General features: G+C 38.0%; 1 long non-coding RNA gene across 1 annotated transcript; it reads left to right on the top strand.

The window, feature by feature from the left end:
- Positions 1-6,617: 6,617 nt before the first annotated feature.
- On the top strand, positions 6,618-24,123 carry LOC122535221. Its single transcript, XR_006308116.1, has 3 exons — positions 6,618-6,631; positions 22,003-22,010; positions 24,060-24,123. It is a non-coding gene; the product is annotated as an uncharacterized LOC122535221 (long non-coding RNA).
- The last annotated feature ends 1,751 nt before the right edge of the window (positions 24,124-25,874 follow it).

Genomic DNA, 25,874 nt, shown 5'->3' with positions numbered 1-25,874 from the left:
TAAGAAAAAAAAAAAAAAAAAAAAGAAATTATAGAGAATGAAACGGGTAGGGGAGAAGGTCGAAACGCGAGCGTTACGGAGACTCGCCACCTTTAACGATACAGGCCCGTAGCCCCGGGCTGGTCGAGTGATTTCGAGGGTGTGTTTTGTTGTTCCAACGGGTCTCGTTTCGCGTTCGAACGCTTCTATCACGCGGAAGCCTCTGCCTCTTCCGCTGGCGAAGTTCGATGACTTCGTTAGCCTGGTACTCGAGGGGAGATGACAACGGGTGAGGGAGTCGAGTGTCTACCGACTATGATCATCGATTTTATCTTCTATGAAGATACCACGCGCGAGATATTTTGTTCCGCGGGGTTTTCGACTTTCCTCGATGGCTGTTTGATCGTCACTCTCGCGTCTTTCGTCAATTCGAGATATTTTTATGAATGTATGTCGATATTAGATTCAACAGTGCTGTCTTTCTTTTTCACTCAGGTGAGGAGACGGACGGTAGTTTATTATAATGTTAAAAACACCTCTGTCTCTTTCAATTTCGTATAATTCTAGATTTCATAATTTATAATTAATAGAATTTAATAGTAAAATTTATAATTTTATGTAATTTTTTTTATATAACTTAATAATAAATTCTATCTCAAAGAAATAGATCTTCTACTGAATTTCGTAATTACAATGTTGAAAAACAGATTCGACAATGCAACGATTGAACAAAAATTGAAAAATATCGGTCCTTAATTTAATAGGTTGTGAATTCTTATTCTAGATTCATATTTCGACAGAATTAAAAAGATAGAACTTGAGAAGAAAATTTTACGTTTTATGTATCATTTTCTCGTAGAAAGTGATATTGATATTTCATGCATTTTCTCAGATTGTGTGCAATATCCGCAATATAGTTATTAAAGACACTTATTATTATTGAAATAAGTTTAGCAGAAATTAGTTAACTAGATGAATGATTAATTTTAGTTAGATTGAATGAACTTTTACTAATCTAATCTTTATTTGTTCAAACTCTCGTGTGTTTCGTTGTACAAAGGAAGAACCGATAAATTCTTATTACACGTATCTTAATTACACGAATTTTCAGTCCCGTGGATTTGTACTCGCGGAAAAAATTCAAAGGCGTAAACTACGAAAATTGAAAGCGACGTTCGATGAGTTTCGAACGCTCTACAGAGCAGAATTTACCACACGCTGGACGTTTGCGGTTAATTCGCGAAATCATCGCGTCCGAGTCGAATAAAATATTCAAACCAGACAGAGAAGCTTTTTCACATCGTGTAGATCTGTTGTTCTTCGGACAAAAAACGAAAAAAAAAAAACAAAAAAAAAGAAAAGATAAGCGAAAGATAGAGTTGGATTTATCATAGTAATTTAAACTTAAATCAACATTCGAATGCAGCGTTGCAATTGGAAAAATTGTTACTCCCCCCCGGTATTAGCGTGTTTTGTCTTATTTGTGAACCGCACGCGGAACCTTCTGAAAAAACAAAACCCCGGGAACAACGGGACGGCCATCGTGTTTGTCGTCGATAAAACAAAGTTTCATAGGCAAAACCAACAGAAACGAGCCGACTCGAAAAAATAACGCGTTTAAAATGCGCCCCGAAGGGTTGCCCGGAGCCATTTTGTCAACCGATTCATTTTTACTCCGACCGAGACAGGGTACCCAGTTATACACCTTCCTAATTATCCTTTGCTCGAATCTCTGATAGATATTGTGTAATATATGGTGTTTCTGTCATTTGCGTCTTTCATTCTTCCGAATGATCAATTATATGCTTTAATTGTATATTAAATATTGTATAAATATTGTATATTAAATATTGTATATTAATTTTATACGTTTGTAATTGTATTTTTATATTATTCCACACCAAGGGGTTTCCCTTGCCAGTAAATAAATGAACGAATAAATTTCATTCAGAAAAGATTTGTTGAATTATATATCTATGTAGTATGTCTTTCATGACAGACTTACGAGAATACATATATCTAGATAGTTTACAAACTAGTAGAATTTAAATCTCTAACATGAAGAACATAGATGTGATTTCTTTATTTAGAATTTGTCCATTCTTACGTAGTATAGCCAAAAATATGTATGGAATATATGAAATATAAATACAACGAGCGTACTCAAACTTTAGCCCGTGTAAACTAGTGCTCCGCGTTTATTATCATAAAAAATTTCTTACACATTTCCAAGTCATGAGAACATACTGCAGCAGAGAATAAAGTAATAACTTAATTAAGCTTCTCAACCCCATCTAACCCACCTAAGCGTAGAATTTTATTAAAGAATAGAACATTCCACGTATTCCGCATTAAGGTCCAAAAATTTCAGAAATTGGTGCCTAAGAAAACGATAACGAAATATCCTGCTATTTTTCGTTTGACTTTTTTCATTTGATTACCGTGTCCCCGTTGATCGGTCGCTCGACGTGATATTTTGAAACACACACAGTGTGCACGGTGTGCAGGCCTGACGCAGCATGGGAAAGCGAAAGCTCGATTAATTAATTCACGGCCGTGGGCCACGCCGCGGGAGATGGCTATAGATTTATTAGTTCGACAGTACGATGCTCCGTCGCGACGTTGTTGCTGTTATGCGTCAGCCAACGAATAAATAAACGGGAGAGAAAAGATGCGCGATACACGCTCGTAAGGAAGGTGCGATCTCCGCGTCTGGACTTTGATGGAGTACACGGCGGTAATTGCGCCGGAAGTGAATAAGTAATGGCGAACGGTAGTAAGAAGTCGCTCGGTCGTAGGCCTCGCGTGCTCGCATTAAACATACATGCGGCAACTTATGGCCGACGCGGCAGAAAATCCACAGTTTAGTGCGTGCGCGCCTCGTATACTCGGCGCTACCTCTCTCGTAACCGACGTCTCTCCACCGTATCTATACCTATATACGTATTATCGTTCGTAACTAACTGGATACTTGGGCGGTCTCTGGCCGATATCCAGTTTGAATTTGATCAAAGTATCAAACCGTATTGGATAACACACGTACTTTAAAACGGAAGTATTCCGCGTGGGTTGCTCTATCTGTATGTTTTATGTTTCTTGACGCATTGTGGACGAGAGATGCGAATTCGCGTCTTTCAATTTCAACGTTGCGGACGGGGAACTCTTTTTTGCGCTGTAGGGACACGACTTAGGCAACGTTATATAATTTACATAAAAATATATATATACATATATATATATAAAATTTACATTATATAATATTATAATATAATAAATATTTTGTATAACATTATATATAATTTACATTATATAATATTATATAATATTATGTATTATGATGTTATATAATTTTTCAAAAAATAGGGAAATTGTTTCCTAACAGGCCACACCAAAAAACGTTACTAGAGGTACTTTCATTTTATTTAATAAAATAAAAATGAAAGTAAAAATAAAATCTAAAATGAAAAGTAATTAATAATTTTAATTATTAATAAAATTAATACATTTGTTAAGTGCTATACATTCATTCTCTTGAACCCTTTCAATCATGTATTAAATAATTAAAAAAATACGAGAGAATACGAGAGAATACAGACTATTTGTTTATGACAGCAGACCGTCCTCAATGTGTTAATATAAATACAAAATAAATAATAATAATTCAAATCTAAAATACATAATAAATAGATTCTTAAATATTACTATAAGAAATATATAGTAATATTTAAGAATATTTTATCAATGTGCATATATGCATTGTACAAACTTTCTCTGTTGCTCCAAAAATGTGCGAAAGCAGGTTGGACGCGCCTAGTGCGGCACGCAATATGTTAATTAACACTAGAACACTATCGACAAGTGTCACGTATCAAGCACAAAATTTTCCATCGGAAAGACACAAACTAGATGACATAATAATAATATTCATCTCCAAAGCAGACGCGAAATGAAGCAATAAAATCGTAAAATGCACCTTGTCAAAACTGGGTAAGCACGCGGAGTACTTTCGAACAGTACTGTGCATCTGCCTCCTCTCTATCTCTCTTCCTCTCTGTTTCCCTCCCGCCGCATCGAAAAAAATTCTTTCAACTCGGTCAGAACTTGTGACGTGGCGTGCAAGTACGGTAGCCTCGATTGCTGATCAAACAAAGTGCTTCAACCGCCTACTATTACGTCTATTGCGGCCCGGATGAACTTTCTCTACGAGCCCCGAGGCCTCGATAAAATTCGTTTCGACGGACCAAAGGAAAACCAAGTGGGCCTCGCTTGACCACTTCGAATCGTCGAATTCTCCACTTGGTAAAATCCATTGGTCTATGCAAATTTTTCCGCTCGTCATTCAATTTAACGACCATCCCCCTCTCTCAATTCGTCTCTCGAGTCTTATCTCGACATCGTGGCTAGTCTGTGAAACGTTCCAATCAATTTCACGTCACCCCTCTCTCTCTCTCTCCTGTCGCGCGTTCCAATAACGAAATTATTCATCGATTGTTTTCTTTTCATCTCGTTGCTCGAGCGGTTTATCGATGCTCGCGAGGGTGCAAGTGACGCGGCGCCGTTGTCTTCGTGAAACGTTTACGAAGCCGAGGCTCGATCTTCCACCAGCGTAGGTTGGCCCGAAAGCTTTCGCAATTATTATTCCATCGACGAAGGAGGTCCGTTTTACGATCGGTATCGCACACGACGTGTATACGTGTGTACCTGTGCGCGAAGCTACCTGCTGTTTGTATCCGTTCACCGCGGCTAGGCGTTTGAGGCGAGGGAGGTGGTGGTTGTGTAGGTACGCAACGAAGGTAAGAGGCCCGGTTAAGCCGACGGTGTAAGCCGCGAAGGCTCCCCGTGATATCCTAGTTCGACGTCGAATCTCTTCGTTTGCATAGCAATGAGTTTATGCAGATTAATACACGCGGTACGTCTACGCGTCTACAACGCGTCTCGTGGGGATGTAAAGCACCGTTACCTACACACGATCCGCGAGCGTGCATGCATATTTTATTGACGGCGCCCGGCCGCTTAAGGATCGCATTCCCGATCGCATAAACCCAGCACGCGCGTCGCGAACCTACCACCCGCGATTTGTCTCCCTCTCGCCATTCCATTAGTTATAATCCGCGGCTCCGAGACTTTATCAAACAATGGCCCGGGTCTGTCCGCTTGTCTCCCTTTCCCTCGCTCTTTCTCTCTCTATCTATCTCTCTCTCTCTCTCTCTCTCTCTCTCTCTCTCTCTCTTTCTCTGGATCTGATGTAAGCTCACCCGACCTACAAGCTGTTTAGTGAATGATAGCAGCCCGATATACCATCGCCGGGGATATATATATATACATATGTATATACGTATCGATTCCTTTTTATCTTTGTTAGTGCTTATTTTTTTCTCTTTTCTTTTTTTCTTTTTCGTTCAGGCTGATCCGGTGTTGCGCCCTGCCATTCGTTGCATTGCTCTACCTGGTAGTCTAGAACGTGGGTTTAGGATTTATCGGGGGAAGATTTAATGTCGCGTTTCGTTTAGAACACGCCGTGTTTCCTTCTGATTGATTTTGTTTTTACGAGCACCGAATTTTTGAGACGGAAGGAATAGCGCGCTTCCTGTGGAGGAGAAACGTGATTAGATCGTTAAACGGAGATAGACAGGCGAGATTAGTATTTTTTGAATTATTTCTTAGATACGCGAGAATTTTATATCATACTTCTATAAAGTTTCGATGGAGATCAAAGTTTTAATTTGTAACAGAAGTAATTATATTTAATTAGTTGTGTGTCACAAAAAATATAATATTTCAATAAAGCAACCACAAAAAAAAAATACATAAAATATCTTACTGTCCAACCTACCCTAAATAATTGTTTAATTCATAAATTAATCAAAAGATTTCAAATATCAAGTATAATTAATCAAAGCGTCATTTCAAATATTTTCAAATTTTAAAACCGACGATTCATATGATAAATATATTTGGAATTTAATTGAAACAATCACTTTTACACAATTACCGAGACGTGACGTCTTGAAGAAGCCATCAAAGCACGATCAACGTTATATTTGAAAAAAAAAAACAACGTTCCGCACGCATCAATCTAGTATTATATTTCGAAATTTTGCCGAAGAACGGTATCCCTGAGCGACGGAAGAGCAATTAGAGGATTAGCACTGAGGAGAGTTAGCACTAAATTGAGGTGGTTATTGTAATCAAGCCTCTACACTGTTTGCTTTGTTTGCACCCGTGCCCACTTTGTGTTGTAAAAGCTGCAGACTCGTGTTTGCGTCTTGACTAACACGTTCTAATTGTAAGTGCCACGGTTGTTTACAACCTATCCAACCTCCCTTTTCAAATTAAACATCATCCTGCTCTTTGGCTGAATCACCCCTAACACTTCGTCTCCACAGACACTTGCGACGTGATATCGTCGTTCATACATTTTGCTGCTCTTCTTTTTCTTCGAATTGTTGAATTTGTTTTTAAAAATGTGACACATTGTAAATTTTCGGTTACGTATAGTTGTCGCCTAATATGGTCATAGCCGAGACAACTTTTATCATTTCTAATTGGAGGAAAGAAATTTATTTCTCGAAGTGCAATTCTACTAATTATGCTTCAAATAGTTAATTACAGCAAAATATAACACGTGCTTATTGTGGTTTAAATTTATTTAGTCAAGATGGCTTTTATTTCTAATTATGAAACATTTAAAGTCTCAATGGATCTTAATTTCAGCGGTGTATGTATGTAAATGTACATAAGTGGAATATATATGTACGTAAATATGTACGTACATAAGTGGCTTTCATACAAGGTAATTCCATAATTTCTTGTATAATTACACGTAGTAAGTGCCAATTCTAACAGTCTAAATATTTAGTATCTTTATAAGTTAAAATTTTGCAAATTCTCTATGCTTTTATTTGACTCATCCTCTATGCAAATTCTTGATTAACTTTTAACTTTGAAGATCGTAGAATTTGCATTGCTAAACCAATTTTTCCCTTTTAAAACTATACAGTCAAATTTTAGTTTATTTGTAACGACCATAAGAGCAAGAGAAGCAATATTTATACCTTTTAATGAAGATACACATACTTTCTAATCGACACTTCATTCGAGTATCACTTTTTTTAAATTGCCACTTTCAAGCGAAAACTACTTTGAACTAAATTATTTACACTGCCCTGGACAGGTATCTGAATAATTTTGAATTATTGCAAATATGCAACTCAAATGAATCTGTTCAATTTAATTATTACATATACAGTTAATAGAATAGCTAATGTCAATTAGCACAGATAAAAGAGGAATAATTGAAGGTGGTTGAACGCTGATTTATTAATTGCCGTTATATTAATTTACTAATTAAATTATCTATAATTATAATTTATTAATACAGTAATTATTACTAATTATCTGTTAAATATTGAGATACTAGTAGGATCGAAATATGTGCCTTTAGTCATGTTCAAAAAGTTTATACGAATTTTATGAAGAGTCGCCAGATTAAATTTAACCGAACGAGATGAATGCTTAAAATGACTAAAAAAACCCTAAAGTTCAACACTGAACGAACATAGAACAAATTAGAATGCATCTATCATAACCAATTTGTTTTATTTTTAATAATAAGATGTTTCAATTATATTATACTTTTATTATATTGCGATTTTAATTATAAAGTGTTTTATTTTTAATTATAAGATTCTCTGTACGATATTCTGGTATGGACTGAACACCGAAGCAAAGGAATATTCGTCGATCGGTAATTATCGAAAACAAAACAAGATTGCCAAACCTTTTGACGGAATTCCCCTAGAAATCCAATTATTATTTCATCATAAACGGAAACACGCCTCGTAGATACCTTTTACAAACTATCGCGCGAACAACGACAACGTTTCGAGATATTTTGCCCAGATATGCGACGGATTAAATCCGTACATATATATACGTACGTAGGAGAGGTCTGACTCTTTCTCCCGGAGAAGAGATCGTCGATTTTCTTTTTCGTGAGACCGAATGCATAAAGAAACGCGATAAAATACGGGTCTCGCGCTTATCGAGGCCTCCATTGTCCGCAATTAAACGCACAGCCGCCAGCGCAGCGGCTATTTCACTGCACCCGGGCGTTAAAACGTAATCGATGTCGCGATAACATCGACGAGGTTCGCGTCACGGATAGATTTCGCGGTAAAAACATCGGTGAAAAAGGAGTCGTTACCGGTGGATCGTCGTGTTGACCTTAATTACCGATCGGGAAAAGCGGGCAAAAGGGGAGGAAAATGGCAGGGAAGAGGAAGAAGAGAAATGAAACGCTGGCGGGTCGTCGAAAACCGACGAAAATGGTCCAGAACGGGCAAAATTGGTATAAACTGAAACAAAATTCGAATGGTAAAGAATCATGAAAATTATTTTTTTCAACGATTATATACGATATAAACTTAAGTGTGTTTTTTTTTAATATTTGGGGAGGGGGGAAGGGGAGTATCTCGCAATGATCATCTTCTTATGAAATAGTAGTTTCTGATTACTTTTAAGTTAACCTGTGACCTTTCATCAGCCAGTACTACTATCTAGAATTCAGAATTTGTGTCGAGGTCTAGTTTAATTTCGTACTTTTGAAATGTCATCAAACAAGACCCTTCTTTTGAGATAATGTAACAAGATATATTATCTATATATATTATTTATAATTATATTATATTATATTATATTATTTATAATAGATAATAGAAATTATATATATTATCTATATACATAATATCTATTATATATGTAGATAATATAAATATTATAATATATATAATTATATATATATAGATAGATAGATAATATTATAACAAATTCTATTTAAATAATATATTAGAATATTACAATAGATATTATATATATTATCTTGTAATGTGACAAGACATATTATCTTGTTATATTACAAATTACGAAGTCTATAGTTTAATTTCATACTTCTGAGAAGTCATCAAGACCTCTTCTTTTGGGGTAACGTAGCAAGATTTATTATCGCAGCAGGCAGCCAAATTTCTAGGATAAGCCCTGGAGACAAAGGGAGGGGAGAAAAAAAAAACAAACTGGTGGAAAAGCGATGCTTATCCGGCACGGAAATATGCGTACACGTCGGAAGAGAAGGGAGAAATACGAGCACACGTTGCGTAAAGCATGTTCGGACGGAACGTTAATGTCAGTTAATTATCTGTAAAACGCCCGAGGCGGGGGATTCGTTTCCGAAGTGGCGTGCTTGTAACGCGTGGGCGCAGCCCGTGTGTTTTCTGGAATCACGACGCCCGTACAGAATCTCTCGTTGTCGATTTTCGGCCTGGTGAAAAAAAAAAGAAAAAAGAAAAACGCGGCTCGTTTATGGTTCGTTCGTTCGATGCAACGAGAGCAGGAAAGAGATTCCGCGTTTCGTCAGAAAATCAACTGTACAGAATCCAGATTCTATACACGACCCTCTCAAAAATCTAGAGCACGTTAAAACACTGAAAAAAATAATTTTCTTAATCGAAAGAGATAAAATTTCTTAAATAAATACGAGGTTATTTATTATGGTACGTATATTGTGATTTCTCTCACTCTCACTCTCTCTCTCTCTCTCTCTCTCTCTCTCTCTCTCTCTCTTACAGAATCATACGAAAAAGTTAATTTCGTTTGAATAGAAAATGTGTACCCAGTGCTTCAAACTTCTGAGTCGGAATACATTAAAGCATTGAGAAAAAATTCATCTCGATTTTTGAAATACACATACATTTCATATTTATACACTTTATAGAAATATATTTTTATAAAGTGTATTTTATAGAAATATAGCTTCTGGTCATCCATTTATGATTTATGAAAGCACTTATGCACTTGGACACGTCTTTCTCGTGTGTTTGAACGTATAAATATTTACATTGTCCTTTATCTTCGACAACAGGGGTGGTCCCAAAGTCAGTTCATCCTCTGCTACGTGTGATTCATTGTCTCGATTAAACCGTTTAAACCATTTTTTCGCTAATAGAACCTTTTCCACGCGCGGTGTAAATTTGCTTTGCCTGCATACGTATCTCGAGTTTAAACATATAGAACACAGAAGCTTGAATTTTTAACTTTTCACGGTTCATCTTTAATAATGACTGAAAATCCTGTAATTTCAATTTTAATTTTAAGTTAATTAGGTACATTTGCAAATTATCAACTGAAAATTTTTCACGATACCTAATATAGGTATATAGGCATGTTTCTAAATATGTCTTACGATAGAAGAACTTTTTGTTCGGTTCTCTATAATTAAAACAACTCCTCTGTGTTCATATTTTTCAATCTGTCTCTTTCCCTTTCCTCCTCGCCTGTCTTGTCGTTTTCTTTCGGGTTTCAAGAGAAATATAAAGGGGACGAAGGAGAACGACGAGCGATATTGGAATTGTTCACATAGCAATCGACGGCAATTTTTCACGTTTTTATCGGTGGTATTTCATCGCTACCGTGTCGGCCTTTCGACGAGGGAATTTAACAACGAGCAAAAAGCATCGACGGCAAGTTTGCGGTCCGATCCTTCGCGTGATCCCCGTGTCCTGTTCGACGGCACGCTCCCGCGATTCCCACCGAAAATTCGTGCGTGCCGAAAAAGAAAGTGTCGCCGGTCCGGCTTTCTTCCTTCGCGTCGACTCGCACCGATCGATGCACGCTCGCGTTTCTTTCAAATATTTGCCCACCAAACACACACACCGTCCCCGCTCGTCGAGACGAAAACTCGCGAACCGCGACCATCGTAAATACGATCGAACAGAAGGGAGATCGATTTCTAACGACGTTCGACGATTGGATTTGCCGCTCGTCCAAAGCCGTGATACTCCGCAAACGTTGGACGCGCTGTGACGTATCGATGCGAAACACGTGTTTCTGTTCTCGGTGGATTTTTATTTCGCTACTGTTTCTTTGGCGAGAGAGTCAGTTGAGAGAGGGGAAAGTGACGTGTACAGTTCTTGTTATCCTTTTTTTTAAGAGGAACGTCGCACTGAAAAACATATAACAGGTAGAGATAGCGAAAATTGGGAAAAGCCTGTGATATTCAAGATTGACAAAGATTATGCTCTCGACAATTCTTTCTTGGAAAAAAAGAAACAGAAAACATTCGGTGCGAGAAATTGCGTGCATAAAATTTGCTGCGCTGTAACATCCAGAAATGGACACGTGTGGTATTTTGTGGTACGCGTTCGTACGTCACGCGTAAACGCATAAAAGTCTGGTAAATGAACATCTGCGTAATTGAACATCGATGATAAACCGCGCGGCTTGTAGCTGGGTAAGGTACGAACGTCGGAGCCAATGAAGGATACACGTATCCAGCAAGACGGCTGGAAATATTTCACGGTACATCTCTTTAGTCCGGCGATCGGTAAAAATTCTCCTTTCGTCAGCATTGTTACGGAAAATCAGTGTGCATTTTTCACGAGTCGGCGCACAATAGGAAGGGAAACGCCGAGGCATCCGAAGCCGCCTCCCATTGTGATTTTTCCATCCGCGCTTCTTCCTTTTTGCGAAACTCCATCCATTTGTTCGCGGGGGAATCGAAGTTTGCGGATGTTTCGCAGCCATTTCGGAGCGAATGCTACAGGTACCATTCTGATAAATGGAACGTCGACCGGCCTGCACATACAACGCTATAAATCTAAACGTCGCGATACACGGTTCTCGAATAAAGCCCTCCATAATTCCATGGTATCTTATCCCGGCGATGTCTGTCGATGCGAAACGATGAACAGTCGGTGGCATACTTTCGCCGTTACGTTTCGCCACGTAACGTCGGCGAAATTTCCTATAAGCTTCCGTCAGTGTGCATTAAAGATCTCTCGATTAGACGAAAGCACGTTTCTGTTTTAAATTCGTCAGTCAACGCTGAAACTGCCAAAGTGACTAATTAAAATTTGAATTTAATCGAAATGACCAATTTATAATTTTCTGTGGAAATTTTATAGATTTATAGATTTATAGAAACCTAAAAATATAAAAATCTATAAATATAAATTAATTTATAGATATTTTTATATTTATAGAAATTAATTTATAGATATTTTTATACTTCTAGATTTATAGAAATTTTATAAATTTATTACAGTGTATTTTTAAATACTGTAATTTTTAATAAAATATATTAACTTTTTCTCGTATTTTGCCACTGTAACTTCTTCGCTACGAACATTACACTTACATTTGGTACTTCTAGTGTTAAAGAATAACCTTGTCCGTTGACGTATCGTTCGAATAAATACGGTCTGTACTATACACTAAAATTAAAAATAGAATCAAAGTGCTGTATAGCAGGATGAAGTATAAAAGAACTTTTGTTGGTTGAATCCACTTACTCGAACTCCTTATAAAAATCACCAATAAAATGGTAAGTCAGTCGAGCCGAATCACATAAGCTACTAATTAGTCTCACGACTAATTTATATAATTTATATAATTCTGCTTCAGAATTTTACTCTAACATCTACTTCGTGAAATGTCACAAATAATTTCTAGTTGATACTTGACTGCAAATATCCCAATCGGTCAAGAATCCTTTTCCTTCTTTCCACTCTCTTCTCGTCCGTTCGTGGAAACTATTTTGTGTTAATGGTGTTTTCAGGCAAACGAAAATAACGGTAGCTGAAAAGCACTCCGCCGGTGTTAATTGTAATTCAATTTCCTCTCGACGAAGTTGAAGCCTCGCGGACCACGATGGAATTGCAGTGAAAACGTCTACGGGGCTCATTGGCGTGGTTAGTCGCTGCAAAACCATAAAAGGGTCCTCTTCTTCACGACGAACGTCGTCTAGCTCTTTTCTAGGAGCACTCAAAAGAAAGATAGAAAAAGAGAGAGAGAGAGAGAGAGGGGGAGAGAGAGAACGTTGAGTGGTACCGCGTTAGAACAACGTCTTTATACAAGTCAAAGTCGTGAGTACGTACTCAAGCGTATGGTTGCTGAGCACAGGAAGCTGCACTTGTACCCTAGTTAGGTGCTCACCGGGGAACTGGCAGTATTTTTTACGAAGCCAAATTTATGTATCGTGGCATTGGCTCTCGTTTATCCTACATACGCTGACGATAGCTTTAACGTTGATTTAGTTATCACTAGATAACCTAATCTTTGCCTCTAATTTTATTTCTAATTACACGACCAACTCTTTGCACTTAATACCAGTACGGTGATAAGAATTGATGCGTGAAATTTTTCGCGAAATGATTTTTTATCATTGAGAAGTGGAGAAAGAAAGGTATTGTGAAGATTTTCAATTTATCGATTTTAGTATATAAAAATCATTTGAGTAAACGAATATTATTAAGTTACTTGTAATATTGGGAGTAGTGACCATAAAGAGAAATGAAAAATTATAATTTTCCAAGAGCACGATTCAAATTTATTTTTCGTACAAAGAATCAAGATAAAACAAACGTGTATAGATAATATTTTTTAAACGCGATTGTTCATAGATAATATTTTTTAAACGCGGATATTATTTGTAATAATGTTGATAATATTTTTTAATTACTGGTAGGTTATATTACGAAATTAGTTGGAGTGCAAACGATTAAAGAAACGGAAAGAAACGAAGTAAAGAGAGATTTACTTCGTTTTGTTAAATATTAGTAAGTACTTCGCTTTATGCAAACCGTACATTTTTACGTGTTACTCCTGTTTGGTGTATTTTTGCACGCGTAACTCCACCTTAATTTAATTCTCCTAATTTTAATTTAAGTTTAAGTATATCACAATGTAATCTACTTGTAGCGCGGCGAGATCGTGAATTAAACTAACGAGCGGAGAAACCGACTAATGTCGTAGACGTACTTGCCCTGCATTCTGTTACTTTATTCCACACAATAAAATAAACTGTACGTCGCGATCAAAGGTGTTTAATTGATTTTTAAATTTTCAAAAGTCTATAGTCGAATTCCAAAGAATTTTTTTATTTGCTCTCGCAAATAAATCTATCTTAAACGATGACCTTCTTTTCTGAGTACATTTACGCTAATGATTCCATTACTTCTCTTCAAGAAAATAAAAAAGAAACGCCTCGAAAACACCGTTCTACAGTAAATATATTATACAGTATATATATATATATATATATATATATATATATTATATTATATTATATTATATATATTTATTATATATCATATTATATATACAGTATATATTTATTATATATTATATATTATATTATATTATACAGCAAATATTTTCTTAATCCTTTCAGCCCGAACACAAATTTTCACTCGCTGGAAATTATTCTTTGTTCATCCCTCGAAATACCTTTTATTTCACAATCTTGTTATTGTCACTTGAAACTAGATTTTCATCATTTAATTTCGAACCTAGCGCTGGCAGTTTGTAGTGGATGTTTTCGTCGGTATCGAAAGGATTAAATAATGACCCCGTTACTTCCGCCGTTACGCGGATCGTGAATAGGTGCGAATGGAAAATAACAAACAGCGACCGGCGACGATGATTAATAATTCAATATTGTGGCGAATATTTCAGGCTAATGATTACGAGGGCAGCGCGAGGTTCAAAGGAGGTGCTACAAAGCGACGGTGGAGGGTCAATTAAGAAACTAGCGGCGAGCGTTGCTTCGCGGCCGCGTGCCTCGCGTCCCCGTTATAAATAGTTTTTAACGTGAAACTCGGCACGCTATGCGTTTGCGTGTATCGGCGTGTACCGGTGCGACTATAAACGCCGCGCGGATTCCACGAAACACGTTCCGCAGGTTCGACACACTCTCGAAACACTCGAGAACGCCTCGCAACGTGTGTTTCGCAGGTGAGGAGAACAATGGCGTCGGATGATCCGGCAGTTTGCTGGCCATTGAAGCAACGGAGGGGATTGTAATCAGCACTTAAACCGAGTACTTTCTCAACAAGACGAGAGTGGCTGAAAGTATGTTCCTCATTGTGCTGGTAAATGATTTTATTTGACCCACGGATTACCTCCGCCGCGCGGAGGAAAGGCGCGCGCAAACACACGAAGTGTTTGGCCGCGGCGGCCATTAATGTCCATTATTCTCGGAGGAAGGAACACCGACTCGTCTTGAAGACCACCGTGTGAAACGGACGATTGGACGTTGTCTCTCGACGTTGTTTCTTTTCCGACCGAGCGAAGCAAGAAGAAAGAACGAACGAACAAATCGAGATAGATTTGATAATTCAGAATCGATGAAAGTGAAGTGTTTTAAGAGTCTTGAAAAAGTGTCGAAGGTGTTTCAATGTTATTTCGTGGGCCAGTGCACGGACGAACGAGTGATATTTGCATAACTATTCGACTTGGCTGCGTGTCCCGGTGACATCGGTATTTGTTCATCTGTTCCCTAATCTCTCGCGTCTAAGCGTGATCGTTAGTCTTCTTCAAGAAGCACGTCGTCGTCCAGGAAAGGCGACAACCGGTGCTGAGTCATTCAGTCGATGCAGTGAAAAAACCGGGGACTAAGCGCAATCGAGGTTGGGCCATTTCCAAACGCAACTCTCCCCGATCTTTGCTCTGATCTTCGCCACTGATTCGCGCGTTTCCATCCTGGAGCATCAGAGTCATTGGATTAAATTTCTGATCGTGTATCAACGTTCGGTATAATGGTAGAATACTTTACTGCTACAAAGGCCAACGTTGCGTGAAAATAATTTTTCATTTGCCATTAACTTTTTTCCTGTCAAATTCTATTTTTTAACCTCGCTAGAATTCTCGAATCGTTGCGTTTCACTAAACAAAAAGGAAGTTGCAGGGAGCAACTGTTGACATGAAGTCGTGAAACAAGAAATCGTAACACGTATTTTCAGCGAAACGGTTCGAAAATCTCAAGAACTCTAGAATTCTAGATTTTATGATATCGTGATAAATTATCTTTCGGCCTATTTAAACATCTTTTAAACGCAGGTTCCCCGTGTAATTTACGTAAAATAATTTCTCATTTGCCATTAATTTTTTCCTACCAAATCTTATTTTTTTAACCTCGCTAGAATTCTCGAATCGTTGCGTTTCACTAAACAAAAAGGAAGTTGCAAGGAGCAACTGTTGACATGAAGTCGTGAAACAAGAAATCGTGACACGTATTTTCGGCGAAACGGAAGATATTTAGAAAAATGTCAGCGATTCGAAAATCTCAAGAACTCTAGAATTCTAGATTTTATGATATCGTGATAAACTATCGTTTGATCTTTTAAACGTCTTTTCGAACGCAGGTTCCCTGTGTAATTCACGTCGCGCATAATCTGAGAAATTCTCAGATCCTCAGCCTTTCCGAACCTCTTTAAAAGCGAAGAGCCCGCGCGTGATTCAAATTAAGAACGTTGTCGTGCGCGTGACATCTGGAAGTCGGCCGTTCCGTCGTCGCGCGTAATTTCCGTCGCGTTCAATCATTTGTCGCAACTGTGTAAGACGTTTATCTGTTAATTAACCGATCGCGCGGACAGATTTATTCGACGCGTTTGGGAACCAGCGCCGGCCGCGCTCGATTTGTTTGTCCAACCTACACGACCCGCTGGCATTTATTGGTCGTTCGCGTGATTTATTGTCGCGAGATGAGCGGCGGACGATAATGATCGGGGGTGAGGGTCGACGTAAAAGAACGTCCGCCCTTTGCCGGTGAAAACTGGTGCAATTTTTTTTTAGGTCGAGCCACGACATTGGCAAGGCTGCACTATCCGTTCGTTTGATTCAGCAAATAAAAGCGACGATGAAATTCCGGTTAATCGAATGGAATCGACACTCTGTGTGTGTATCGTTGGAACAAATGCCGCATTGCGATGGCCTCTTAACGACTAATTCCAGCGGCGAGTGGTTTGGAACGTCTCTAACCTTGTTCCTCGAGTAATCTTTAACGATAGAACTACCGAAATGGTGAAATTTGGAAAATGAATCAATTTGTAATTTTTGTTGGATATTTTACAGACGTAGAATAGCGTTAGCAAAATAAAGCTCGTGTATTTCGTTTCGTTTTTTTTTCACTTTAACATCTCCGATGGAAATTTTACGTTTCAATCGCCGGTAGTTGCAGTGTTAAATTCGTTTCCCGAATGGAAATATTGAAAAACGACTGATCAAATTCTTCAAGCCGGTAGTTAACTGACGAGCCGAATAACAATCGATTAGGAAGAATTCGGTTCAGACTACATCTGCCAAATTATTTCGGATATTTGTAATATTTATATTTACGCGCGATTAGCATTGATTTATATTTATTTCGATCATTTATACACGAGAACAGTAGAGGCCAGCGTGTAATAAAGTTACAAGAGAAAATCTTCAATCGAGAGGTTAATTTGCGCGATCGAAAGCGATGCATCGAAAGCGCGACAATTAGCGACAATAATCGACCAATTCGGAGGTTCGACAGGAAAGATGTCGGTCATTGTATATCAGATACATTATTTATAAGAGACACGCATAACGTAAATGCACGAGCTTCCGATGAATCGGCCGTATCTGCGAAAAGTGCATGCGCCACCAGTCGATCTGCCGAAGGGAATTCAGGGATACAAAAGCGGATGGAAAAGCGAAACCCCTGGGCGCATGTATATGTATGCGCGCAACCACGTTCACCTGACTGGTCTGTCTGCGTGTGTATGTGTGTGTGTGTGTGTGTGTGTTTATATATGTACGTATTCACATATATAGTTACCTTTCGCAATAAAATACAGCGGCGCACGTAAAACGTCGACGCGCTCCGGCGAAGCAAAGAACAACAAACAGCGAGTCAGGACCGACGATTTACATGCATAAACTGCCTTCCCTCCGACTCTTTTTACCCTGCCTGTCTCTCCCTCCCCTCTGGTCCCGCCAACCCTTCGTCCTCCTCCCTTACGCCTCTCCTTTATCCGGTCTGCTACAATTTCTTTCAGATTCACTTCCTTAATAGCGCGGGTAGAGGGATATTTCCCCGCTCGCTCGCCGCCAACAGTCGAGGAAACCAGAGCCATCCAACGAAAATGGAACTCTGATTTTAATTTTCAGATAACGCTCCTCGCGACGCCGATGTGTAAATCAATGAGGCGATACCCGAGCTACGAGGCGCGTTGCCTCTTTTCTTTTTTTCTTTTTATATCTGTTTGAATAATGCACAAAGTGTGAAACTGGCGGAGGAATCGGGGTAAGCGCGGTGGATTGTTCGAATCGAGTTTGCAACCGTGTAACCAAGACGAGGAATGGAATCGTTAATAACGCTGAATATAAGGCGTTAATTCTTACACTTGGCGCGAATGCGGTGGATATTCAAAACGAAATGTTGCAAAACGAAGTGTTCAGCGAAGTTTCATTAGTAAGATCTCCGAATGTAGACGAGTATGGCAGCGGAAAGAATAAAATTACGATTTATAAAGATAGATATTATTAAAGTTGGCAAAGTAAAATTAATATTCTTCGATGGAATGAAATATCACTGGTTACGTAGCGGTGACTGTCAATGTGTTAATGGGAATTTATCACGTTATTAACAGCGTAGGAACTTGTGGTTGGTTATTGCAACGAGACCACTCGGCTAGGAAATGTATCTACTCCAGCTTGTAAATATTAACAAGAGCCACTGCTAAAAGTAGTCATTTTCCACACACGTTGAACGAAATGAAATATTTAGACAGATTTCAAATTCATTAATCATTCAGTGACGCCTAACGTTGATTTGAACTTTTGCTAATTTTCAGAAATTAATTACATAAATAGTAAAAGTTCAACAATATTTTTCGTTTATATATATAATTATAGTAAATTATCTAATTATATATATTTAGTGCTTTGTCCCTGAACGATTAATGTACAATAAAACATTCAAAAATTTAAAGTTCATCAGCAGACAAATAACTAATAAACTAGCTATTATATTAAAAAATCGATTCAGATCAAAAGTTAATTGTTTGCAAGAGATTTTCTTCAGATAAATAGTGATTATACAAAAGCGACATACACTTTCTTAAATGAATCTATATCATTTTTCATTTATCAAACGATTATTTTTTTACATCACTGTCGTTTGCCAGTAATTTCAAATACATACACACAATTTATAGTAATTTCATACAGTCGAATTTATAAATTATAATCAGTCATCCCGTATAATTAGAATTCATATAGTACAACAGGAATCTATTGTCAGTGATTTTTCATTCATATATTAACTCTACTTACAGTTAACTCTACTCACATTCAAGTAAATAGAGTTCAAATTTCTGATACAATTTAATAAATTTTACTGCAATTTAGTTTAAACGAATGAAATTCGGAGATCTACTCTAATTGTTAGAGCGCACGAACTTGCTAGCTGCTATTGTAGGATAACACTGGGAAAAATATCTCCCTTCTGGCTCGTAAAAATTGATAAGAACCATCGAAGAGCCACGGAGATTGCCGGAAGTCATTTCGGACACGTTAAATCCGATAAAAGTCTTCTCAGATTTGCCAGAACCAACAGAAGTCACATTAGACTTGTCAAACACGGTAGAAGTCGTGTCAGATTCGTGAAAATCCAGTAAAATTTATTCCAGATTTGGCAGACCCATCCGATAGGAATTATTCAGAGCGTTTCGTATTGGATAGAGGTCACCCCAAATTTGTCAAATTTTGTCAAATTCTTGAAAAAGAGGTTCTCCAGACACTCTTAACACTGGAACCACCGACGATTAAAGCATGAAACGTTGCATCAAAGAAATTAACCCCTTAAGGTTCATCTCTGTAATATTACGTCTTTATATTGTGTCATATTATATTATATTATATTATATTATATTATATTATATTATATTATATTATAATAAAAGTTCTTTTTCAAAGAAAATAACATTTCATACAAATTTATAGGCGTTTATAGGAAGTTGTTTCTTTTCGACACAGATCCTTAAAATTTAGTGAATTAGAGAACTTAAGATTATTTTAAGAATTTTATGATACGGCAGTGAACACTTTGAGCATTCGTACATTTAAAATTTTCACGCTGCTGTCAATCTATAAAAAAAAAAAAGTGAACAATTTTTCATTTTGATCATTCTAGTGTTCAAACGTAACCTATACAACTTCTCATTTAATTTCTGCTACGCTATCTCAACGCTCAAAGTATGAACCTTTCAGCGATAAGTAGCTTCACTGAACGAATAAGTAGTCACTGGCATTGAAACTCCCGTTTATTTTCTTTCGTCGTAATGTCACAGAGCCGTGTCGTATTTGGTCCTCGAGAGCCGAGGACCACGAAGTTACGAGGTTTCTCGGCTTAGAAATGGTTTCAAGCTGCGCCCTTAGAATCTGGGTTCTTTGGGTGTGAGACGCGTATGGTGTAACTCCTGTCTTCAGCTTCTACGGTTGTTAATTCCTGCCGAGTTGACCTTTATCGAGGCTGACGTGTCCAGGATAGTTTCTGCCTAGGGTCTCGTAAGTCTGAAGCGACCTTTGCTGGGTTTTGACGAGTCTCGGATAATTTAATTAGTTCGCAGTGGCTCTCGTCGAGTCTGATGAATTCACGATCGTTTTGACGATTGAGATTCAACGTTCATACTTGAAATAACGCATTGTAGTATGTTAAATAGACTGGCAAAATTACGTTGGAGAATTCTAAACGGATTTCGTGGTGCATAATTTTGTTTCTTACGTCAAATGAACTTCAAATGAGATCTTTGAATATAATTTTCGTTTCTGATCTTATTTTAGGCAACTACATGCTTATGTACTAATTCATTTAAATATTTCAATCGCAGATTTCAAAAAGATACCTAGGAATAATTAAAGGTGAATGAAAATTTATCCTGCAGAGAGATCCGAGTGACTTTACATATGCTATATATTAGAATATTAAACATTCCAAACTGGAGGTGTTCATTTATAGAAGTTGAACGTGAAACTTGGGATGACAGCTACAACTCCTGTTTCAGCGTAAATTTAACAGATCACTTCGAAGAAATAAAATATTCACAGTTCCGCAATAAAAATTCAAAATGTTACAAAAATATAACGGAAAATGTTAAAAAAAATTTACGGCAAAAATGGAGAATGGAAGATAGAAAATATCCTAAATTTCATTTTATTAAACGACCACGCTCGTTTATAACTGAATTGATGCTACTTGAGGATCGAGTGGCTGTGCCATTCGTGACAATTCGCTTGCAACTGTCTTGACTTTCCGATCTAAACGAACAAAATTTCCGCAACGGGGACACGTTATAGCGTTATTTTTGAATAGAAGCGAACTCGTTAGTAACTCCGTATTCGCCATCGTCCCCGTCAATTAGCCGAGACGTTAGCGTGAAAGCGGCGTCGCCAAAATAGCATTGTAGCACACCGCTATAAAAGCCAGGGACGTATTCAGCCGGGGAGGATACAATTTTAATCGAATGTCTCATCCGTTTAATGATCCGTCAACGGACAAAAGCGACAAATTATGAAGCCCGTAACGAAGCACGTCGGTCCCGATGAAAACGTATTCGCGGTCAGAAAGAGAAACGAAGTGATTTAAGTTTCCATTCAAAGAGACGCGGCGCGGCGGGTTCTTAAATTACGCCTTTCATGTCCCCGTCGCGCTCCGACATGTTTGCGCTCAAGGAATCTTCCACATTTTCAAAATAACATTGCCCTGTCGTCCGAGCGCCCGCGGAGAGACAGAAAAGAAACGAAAGAAAGAGAGAACGGTCCCTTTTATATCGTCCTATTAAATCAAATACCAGAGAGAGAGAGAGAGAGAGAGAGAGAGAGAGAGAGAGAGAGACTTTGCTTGTGAGAAAGAACGCAATTTCAACGCGATTAAAACGCGATTAAAACGTGATTTCCGAGTGTTCCGCGAAAAGAAAAGGAGGAATCGACTTTTCTGTGTGCGGACCGAAACAATTGCGCGTGTAATCAAATAGATATATACATGACTTACAAATTCGAATCCAGTTCCGTTTCGTGGGTTTTCGATTACTACTCGCGAGTGACGATGTTATACAAATCGTAGAATGACTTGCGCTGAGCAACCAATTGCGGACCATAACGAGTTACAATAATTCCGTATACAATAATTCGTCGCCCTAACACCACTGGATAGAAATTATTGAGAAGTTAAAGTAATTTATTATTTCTTTTGCCTGTGTATTTGGTCATACCTAAACTGAGAAAATATTGCAATTTTGGGACAAAAGATTCTCGACTTTGGAAACACGTACCCGAGCAGAATTGAGCAAAAGCGGAGAAAGCGAAGCGACACTATCAAGACGATTGTTTATTAAGACGGAGGGAAACGAGCGCGGGTTGATCTGACCTAAAGCAAGAGCACAGACACGCGGCGAAAGAAGAAGAAAGGATAAGGCGCGCGTGTACGGGTAGAAAAGACGAGGCGCCTCTACGAACACTGACTTCTCTGCCCTCCGGTCCCTCTCCACGCGTTCCGTCACTCTATGTCTCGGCGCCCTAACAAGCCTCTAATGAGGAACGGGTGTTACTCGTGTCCTCCGCGGTACTTTTGCGCAATTACCATTTATCACATCTGCCTCTTCACCCTGCCACTCTCTCTCTCTCTCTCTCTCTCTCTCTCTCTCTCTCTCTCTCTCTGGTTTCTTTCTCTCTTTCACTTTCCTTCCCCCCTCGTCATCCACCACTTTTTCTTTTTTCATTCATTTCTCCCTTCTTATACCACTTCACCAGGTCTACTCTTCTCTCTCTCTCTCTTTCACTTTCCACTTTCTCTTTCTTTTTTTTTCCCCTCCTTGTGCCACTTCCCTTCTCTTTCTCTCTCGTTGTTCTCTGCCAGCTTCTGTCCGAAGCAGCCTCTGTCGTTCCTTTATTTTTACTCGCGGTCGCGCCCCTCGTGGAACGTGCCGGCCACTGACACAATGAACCGACGAGTTGTTTCGACGTATCCGGTACACGCCGTGTCTCGCATACCCGACTTTTCCGGTCCAATCAGCCGCCGCAGATTACAAGCGGAGCGGTTGTCCGCGATACCGGGAATCCTTGTTTTAGATGACTCGACTAATTTACAATGAAACGGGACGTACGGCTCCGCTGTACGCCGTTCGAATACATTTTCCTGCGTAATGAACTCGATCCCGATTGGTTACCTACCGCGTAATCATCCGTGACGATGAAAACTTTTTATCGAGCTCTCTGACGAACGTCGGACAGAAGAGAATTTAAAATTGGTAAAATCGTTTATGCGATATCGATACAGTGTGCGCAAGAATTGATAACTTTTTTACTAGATACGTTACGCTATCGTCTGTGTAAGTTCTAAATTAATTGCAGCTCAATGAATATTCTAATTTAAATAAATCTCCTTACAGTTGATAAAATAGCTATAGTTCATCAATGATGAACTGAAACTGGCTGAAGATTAATTTTGCTCAGCGAGGTCAGAGATTTAAAAAATTTGGCAAAGTGTCAGCCATTTGTTAGAAATGAATACGAAACTTAAGTGACACAATTGTAGTCTTAAATCTAGCAGAGAATTTGCTATAATAAAATACAGACGATTAATAGCAGAAGAATTTCGTGCAACTAAACAAAAATATCAACCTTTTGACCTAATCAACACTAGGTAGGTCTTGCCTATGCAAGATGGTATACGTATGTTATATCTAGACTGTGAAGATAACTTAAAAAAATCGACCAAGTGAGATATCTATGGAAACTCCACAAATTTACGACACAATGTGGCGCAAAAATCTCTGCAGCTCGCTGCGTTTTAAAAATGCATCGGGAATCAGTCAAAAAGTTGAAGAACGTGGACGCGAGCTACATCTTGGCTCGGTGGCGTGCCAACAGCGACAAATATAAATTATGACGTCGTAACCGAAATCCCCCGGCGGGCTTTCCGAAAACCGGAACACGCGTTGCCTTCGCGATGCAGAGCATGTAAGAACAAGTTTAAACGCGGGATAAATAGATTGTCGGGAGTTTCGCGCAAGTATCCGGCAGATTTTCGTGGAACAGTCGCGGGAGAATCTTTGCAACTATACGCCTATCTCAAGTTTGTCGTTCATTATCGTTGTCATGTTTCTCGCGAACGTGTTCGACCGACTGATTGATTCGCGAGTCGTTATTGAGACGCGAAGATATGTAACTATGTCTACATTAACATTCATTGTAAACCCTGCTCGCGTACAGACAAGATTAAGCATAAAATTCTTCAAATAAATCCTAATTGACTTAATGTAGAAAAAGCAATAATTTTTTTGAAATTAATCCTGAAATTAATAAAATAAAACCTTTATATTTTATATTTAATAAATTTTCATGTCAAATTATTAAATACTCCTGCAATAATGCTGATGAACGAACTAAAGATGATACTGGAGTTGAAGCTATTTATTACTATTGGTAATTAAACAAAAAATGGAAATTGTGCACTTTTTGTAAAAACTGTTATTAATAATATAAATATCAATAATTTATCTATTTTATATAAATGATTAAATTTCATCTTCCAAATATTCTCAAAAATGAAATAATTATTAATAAACCTCTGTCACCTAAACGATTCAAAATAATTGCTATTAATCCACTAAACTAAATGAATTTAATTTATTATAATCAATAATTAAACAATATGAAATTAATCCTAATCCATCTCATCCTAATGTAATTGTTAATATATTGGGACTTAAAATTAATAAAATTATTGATAACAAAATTAATATCATTAAACAATAAAAATGTTTTAATAAAAAATTATTTAAATTTATATATTCATGTAATTCTATAAATAAAAATTTTTGAAGGAATAAATAGTATCAAATAAATAAATAACAAAATTTTATAATCCATAATTGAAAATATATTTATCTTTGTTGAATTTAATCTAACAATATATGAAATTGAAAAAAATGTTGGAACAAGATCTGTTGTTTTAATTTCATATGTAAGTCGTTACAATTGTAATGATGATAACTAAAGTAAATAGATTTGTGCGATTACGTTTCTGTTTATAGAGATCAATGTTAATTTTAATAAAGAATATCAAGCAATTGTAAGAGAGAGAAAATCTGAAATTATGTTGTTAAATTGTTTTATAAAATTTCGTATTCTGTAAACATGGATGATCGAGATGTACGATGACATGTCCAGTGAATGAACGTTACTTATGTCACGCGAAAAATTAACACCTATCACCCACTCTTTATGTTGAAATTTTTATAATAATTCCAGTTCTCTTTTCTCTCTATAATTTAACATATTATGCTCAATAATTGTCCTCGCGACGTTCCACAAGTTCGAGGTAAGTCTTGCTGCTCGACATCTATAATTTGCATTTCGAGATTCTATGATAAATTTGTTCCGATATTATTATGTCGACGAAAGATACTATGTCGTTAGCGAAGATGCTGTCGATTTTGTTCAGACGGTAGACAACAGTGAATATGAATCAAGGAATCCAGAAATCAAGTTGCCAATAACACTGTCGAAAAGAGAGTCGAATCAAGTTGAGAAATAGCAGAGAAGCCTGAATCCTCCGAAAGGATATTATTTATTCAGATCAGCCTGAGTCTGTACTGGTAGCGAGTTGTTCGCGAAGAACCACGTGGGCGACAGAAATAATCAGGCGTTGATTATTTCCGTCTGGAACGTTTCGCGTCGCATGTCTGACCTCGTGCAAGAAGTAAAAATCGACGAAAGAAATGGCGGAGGAAAGTGGGACAACGCGAAATCGAAAATCAGTTTCGCACAAGGCGACGACCACCACCTCGCCCCGAGAAATTTCCGGCCCGGTGATAACGTTCCGCTCGGCTAGATCGTATCTTTGCTCGGTGAGAAGTTGACCGAGAGAGAGAGAGAGAGAGAGAGAGAGAGAGAGAGAGAGAGAGTCAGAGAGTCAGAGGCAAACCGATACCATTGCCCGACGAGCACCAGGCGAAATCAAAGGCCCAGGCGTAACGGCAACTTCTCGTGAGAATTTCAGCTCGTGTCTATCGTGTACCGTGCCTTGCCACGTC

This window comes from Frieseomelitta varia, unplaced genomic scaffold (genome assembly GCF_011392965.1).
Source record: "Frieseomelitta varia isolate USP_RPSP 00005682 unplaced genomic scaffold, Fvar_1.2 scaffold_682, whole genome shotgun sequence".
Taxonomy (NCBI): Eukaryota; Metazoa; Arthropoda; class Insecta; order Hymenoptera; family Apidae; genus Frieseomelitta; species Frieseomelitta varia.
Note: the sequence above shows the minus strand (reverse complement) of the source record. Positions and strands in the feature narration are given on the sequence as shown.